We start from the raw sequence: 6406 nt of genomic DNA, 5'->3' as shown, positions 1-6406 counted from the left end.
TGTGTGTGTGTGTGTGTGTGTGTGTGTGTGTGTGTGTGTGTGTGGTATATGACTCCTGTTACCACCGATAGCCATGCAGATGCTGAAGGTCAGGTCAGTCACCTGAGACCATGTTGTTGTCTGAGGACCATGCCACCATTGGGGCCAAACTGATTTGGGTGGCCTATGCTGCCACCAGGACCATGGTGACATCCAGGCCTGAGCTGCTGCTGAGAACCATGTCTGGGTCTATAGATTCAATGCAATCCCCATCAAAATCCCAACACAATTCTTTGTTTTATTGGTTCTTTGTATTGTTCTCTTAGTTTCTATTTTATTTATTTCATTCAGGAGTTTGTTCTTCACCATCTACTCCTTTTAGGTGCAATTTCTTCTTTTTGTCTAAAGAACTCAGGCTGAAATTATTGGCATGAGAATTCTATTAAGTTGCTAGTATGAGATTGTTCTAATTTTTTATGAAGGCATGTAGGGCTATGAAATCACCTATTAGCAGCACTTTCATTGTGTCCCATAAGTTTGGGGATGCTGTGTATATTTGTTTTTATTGAATTCTAGGAAGCCTTTGATTTCTTTCTTTATTTCTGCCTTGATCCATCATTCAGCAGTGTTCACTTTCCATGAATTTCTAAGCATTCTGTTCTTTCTGTTGTCCTTGATACCAAGCTTTAATCAGCGGTGGTCAGATAGGATGTAGGGTGTTGTTTCAATTTTCTTGAATATGTTGAGACTTGCTTTGTGTCAGTTTTGGAACAAGTTCCATGTGGTGCAGAGAAGAAGGTATATTTTTTTGTGTTTGGGCAAAATATTCTCTAAATATCTGTTATGTCTGTTTCGTTTATGTCCATTAGCTCTATAGTTTCTCTGTTTGGTTTTTTTTCTAGATGGCCTGTCTATTGTTGAGAGTGGGGTATTGAAGTCTCCCACTATCAGACTGTGAGAGTAAATGTGTGATTTAAGCTGTATTCGTGTTTCTTTTACAAAGGTGGCTTCCCTTATGTTTTGGACATAGATGTTAAGAACTGAAATGGCATCTTGGTGGATTTTTCCTTTAATGAGTATGTAGTGTCCTTCCCTACCTCTTCTGATCAGTTTTGGTTTTAAGTCTATTTTGTTAGATATTGAAAGGACTACACCAGTTTATTACTTAGGTTTATTTGCTTGGAATATATTTCCCAACACTTTACCCTGAGGTAATATCTATCTTTGAGATGTATTTCCTGGTGGTGGTGGGCAGCTCTCTCCAGAGGGCAGGACCAGCTCTTCTGCTGCAGTGTCCTGTGAGGGGCAGGGGAAGCTCAGCACAGCCCTTGGATTTCAACACACATGGTTCCTATGAACCTCTGTGGCAACACAGGCCATGGCCATCATCACAGACTCCAGTTGTAGCAGGACAATGGACCCAGACATGGCCCTCAGCAGCAGCTCAACTCTGGACATCACCATGGCTCCAGGGCACGGCACAGGCTACCCAGATCCATATGGTCCTGGCAGCAGCATGTCCCTCAGACTGTCTAGACCTGGTCTCAGGTGACTATCTAGACCCCAGGTATCTGCACAGTCCTCAGCGGTAACAGGATCCATGACTATCAACTCATAACCTGGCTGCTTCTGGGCTATGGACCCAGACATGGTTGTAGGCAGCAACCCAGGCCCATACGACACCATATCCCTGTGTGGCAACATAGGCCACTCATATCAGCATGGCCCTCATGGCAGCATGGTCCTCAGACACCAACAAGGCCACAGGTTTTGAACTAGACCCCAGGCTTCTGTGTGACCTTTGGTGGAAACATGGGACACGGATGTTAATACAGACCTGGCTGTGGTAGGACCATGGACCATATACTTCCTGGGCTCAGATGTCACCATGTCCCCAAGTGGTTGGGTCAGGAAATGTCTGTTTACATATATATGGTGTTCAATATGGTACCAAAATTTCCACATAAAATCTGACAAAGCTTAAAAAAAAGATTCTAAGCACAAAACAGCAAAGTCAAGTATGGCTTCTTGGTAGCTGCCTTTTCTCCAATGGGCTCTGTTCACTAGCAGTGAGCAGAGGCACAGGTCCTTTAAGAGATGGCTTTCTGACTCAGTGCTAGCAAGAGAAATGGGTGGCTCTTTTAAGAGGCCCTGCTACCAAACACTTATATGGTGTTTATGAGCAGTCAACTGCATGCTACTCAGTGGTAGCATAGACCTAGAAACTTCCCAGAGTTGGGGCAATAAACATGGCTCCCAGAGCTGGTGATAAACATGCCTCCAACATGAGACTAGACTCTCAGGGACCTGACAGAGAGGAGCCAGCACCAGCAGGCCATGATCTAAGTTACACAGCAGTATTTTGTGTGTTGTTTTTTGGGGATTTTGTTCATGAAGTCAGAAAAAGTTACAAATGCACAGTAAGGACAGATTCAGACAGAAAGAGCCTTTACATAGGTCACAGTGTATGTGTGTGCACACACACACACACACACACACACACACACATATATATATATCTTGGCTTAAGAGAGAAAAGGGTACAAAGAAAGTCTCTAAAAAACAAATAGAATAATAAAAAATATAATAACTACATAAAAATAAAAAATACACAGAGAATCTAGATTATGTATAGTATTGTGTTGTCTTTAAATTTTTGGGCCACTAAAAGAACTTGGATTATGAAAACTGCTATATTAAACCAATCTATATATTTTAAAATTATCTTGACTGTAATGATCTGCCAGATCAGGTGACCAAGTTCTCCCATCTTTACTGAAGTATACCCTGCCTTGTCCCCCGGTTTACTTATGTTTATTTCTCTAAATTCTTCTTGCTAACTCTGTTGCGTGTGTTTTGTGCAGTGGCATGCCTTTGGTAGGGCCTTCCAAGATGTTCCACTTTGCCCAATCTCTGTTCATTCTGTGTGTGTGTGTTCACAGATTTAACTTAAATGCACCTATGCTTAATGTTACAATTGTTCAATGCATCTCATTTCAGAATACAAAAAGTCTCATGTTTTAAACTGGTATGTACTTTTAAGTCTCTAACAAAAATACTTTATATTTAATCTAACCTGTAGTAATAGGAGCAGCAGGTCTGCGTCCCCGACACCCCGGCTGCCTGTCTAGCTTATGCCCCGAAATAATTACACAGACACTGTATTTATTTAATCACTGCTTGGCCATTTCTATCTAGCCTCTTCTAGGCTAACTCTCGCACCTGGACTAGCCCATCTCTAATAATCTGCTGTAGCCCACAAGGTGGCTTACCAGGGAGATTCTAGCCTACATCCATCCTGGGTCGGAGCTTCATCGCGTGTGCCTCAGAGAGCAGAGCTCTCGCTTCTGCCCGCAAGAGTGGAGCATCGTGTCTCTCTGAGGCATCTGCCCCCGAGAGAAGAGCTGTAGAGTCTGACCTCACTTCCTCTTCCTCCCAGCATTCTGTTCTGTTTACTCCTCCTACCTATGTTTTAACCTATCAGGGCAAGCAGCTTCTTTATTTAATTAACCAATGACCTTCCTCCATCACTAACCCTCATTTAAAATATATTAAGCTGTTCTCTACTATTGTCAGTTCTGCTATTAACATTCTGTTGCAAGTTGTTTTTTCTTCTTTCTATCTTTTTACAAGTATAAATCTTACCTGTTAAGAACCAGTACAATCAAGCTCAGACCCAGTCCTCCAGGCAGATTCTATACTGTAGTTTTACCTAACAGACAGCCCTCAACTGCTCAGATATCTGGGGAATATGGCATTTAAATATTTAATTATTAAAAACTTTTCATAACAAAAAGAGACAGGTTGGCTCCTAGCAGCAGCACTCTATTTCCTCCAAAGACGACAGAAGACAAATGGGCACAGAACAACGTCTATCCTCAATAAGCTTCAACTGCCAAGCACTGACTACTGGGGAAAGCTGTCTTTCATCTAAACTGAAGATCACCAGAAGTGGACATAAATATGCTACTGTTTATACAATACATATTTCTAAAACTTCTGTTTTCACAAACCTAAAGAATTCTTGTGAGTTCCAGGGAGCTGAATTGAAGGATCCACCTTAGAGAAGTCAGATAAACCCCCATCAACTCCCTGGTTCTAATTTTTTTTCCTCAATTTAACTTTGCCCTCTGTTCTGCCAATACCTTAAACAGGTGTAAGAGACACCAGACATTTCCATACCACAAACACCAGACAGAAGCAAAGAGACCAGCTATGTTCCTGATTGATAATAGTACCTTGATAACTATTTCTGTTGTACATAGTTTTATTTCAAAGTTAAAGCTTTCTTTTTAATTAGACAAAAAAAATGGGAAATGCTGTGGAATAATCCCATTGCGCACTGTGAAGATTTGTTGCTGTGGTTTAATAAACAAGATGCCTGGTCAACAATTGAACAGAAAAGCCAAACCGAGAATGCTGGGAGGAGAGTGGAGTCAGAGGAGTCTCCAGCCAGATGCAGAGGGAGCAAGAGATGAATGTGCTTTGCTAATAAAGGTACCACCATGTGGCAGAGCAAAAATAAATATGGGTTAGCTTAAAATGTAAGATCGAGTTAGTAACAAGACTGAGCTATTGACCGAGCATTTATAATTCATATTCAACTACTGAGTTGATTATTTGGGACCAGACAGTCGGGACAGGAAGTGGCCATTGATACTGGGTGTTTGCATGGCCTTTGGTAGTAGCAGGAACCAGGGATATCAACCCAGACCCTGGCTGTGACCCCACACTGATGTCACCATGGACCCAGTGGCAGCACAAGCTATCCAGATTAGCATAACCCCGGTAGCAGCAAGGTCATCAAACACCAACACAGACTCAGATGTCTGACCAGACCCTGGAACTTCACATGGCCTTCAGTGGTTACTGAAGCCATGGACATCGACATAGATCCTGGCTACTGTGTAGTCACAGATCCAGACATGGCCCCAGCAACAACTCAGGCCCAGATATGATCATGTCCTCTGTGAGAGCACAGACCATTCAAATCAACCTGACTCTGATGGCAGCACAACCCTTGGACACCCAAATGACCACAGATGATGGCCTAGACCCAGGCATCCCCATGGCCTTGGTGGCAACTTGGGTCATGGATGTCAACACAGACCCTGGCTGTAGTGGGACCATGGGCCCAGACATGGCAGTAGCAGCAGTCAGGGTAGAACATCAACCTAGTCCTGGGTGGTAAGCAGACCACATCATCAGCCCATTCCTCACTGCCCTTGCCTCTTCAGCTCCACTTCTATCCACAGCACATGAACCATTCTGCCTCTATTCCTCTCCCATTTTCCCTACCACATACTTGCTCTTCATAATGACACCAGGAGGGCAGCGGATGCCTTTAAGCAGCCCAGACAGTGGGACTGTGAGGATCCAGGCTACCCTGTGGGGGTCTCACCCTCCTGAGCCACATGGCACCAAGCATGCTTGCAGATCCAGTATTGCTTTTTAACTACCAAAGAAAAGGAAAAGCTATAAAAGAGGCCAGGGATGTGGCCCCCTGGCATAGTGTTTGCCTAACATGTGTAAACCTCTGAACTCAATTTCTAACATTAGAAACTTCTGTTTCACATAAGATTGAGCTGTATGGCACAGAATTCATTCACAATGATAATGCGTCACTTCCAAGGGTAGATCAAAGAAAAGCATTGTCACTCCTGCTTTGCACACTTGAGTGCCGTACAGAGAAGCCAGATGCTCTACATAAGGATGTCAAAACTGACCCTTGAAGAGAGACACACGGCAAGGAGCACGAGGTCTCCCAACAGCTAGCACCAGCTTATCAGAGGAGTGTGCCACACCTTCAAGTGACTGCAATCATGAAATGTTTTGACTACACCTCAGGAGAGACCCTGACCCTTGCCACATAACTAAACTGTTCCTAATCCTCTACCCTCGAATGCATGAGACACTAAATTTTGCTGTTTAAGCCCACTAACAAAAAATTTAAAATAGGTATTCTACTTTACATTAAGTCAATATTTTTAAATACTAGCTTCTAGATTTTTAAATCTAATTGAGTTTATTATTAAGAGAAGTTAATTTTATAACAGAATTAATCTGTTTATTTGTTCACAAAAGTTACTAAAGTCTAGGAAAACTGAATGTCTTCCTAACAACAAATATTATTATTAAGCTGTTTTGAAAATAAAAGTTTAAGTATAGCTTGAAGACAAGATTAAAATGCAGAAAAGAACTTCATTTCTCTCCTACACATTTTAATCATACCAAAGAATCCTGGAATCGTTCGTATATGTTAAACAACCAAATGAAGCTAACTAATCTATAGTGAGGGAAGACACAGCAAATGTCCTTCTGTAAAACTGTGATACCGTGTTTGAAATAATTATTTTCTTTTTTTTTTTTTTGTCTTCTAACAACATAACTGCAATCTGGAAAAAAAACTCACAGATATGAAAGGAGA

This window comes from Microtus ochrogaster, unplaced genomic scaffold (genome assembly GCF_000317375.1).
Source record: "Microtus ochrogaster isolate Prairie Vole_2 unplaced genomic scaffold, MicOch1.0 UNK22, whole genome shotgun sequence".
In the NCBI taxonomy this organism is placed as follows: Eukaryota; Metazoa; Chordata; class Mammalia; order Rodentia; family Cricetidae; genus Microtus; species Microtus ochrogaster.
This window is presented reverse-complemented; position numbering follows the sequence as displayed.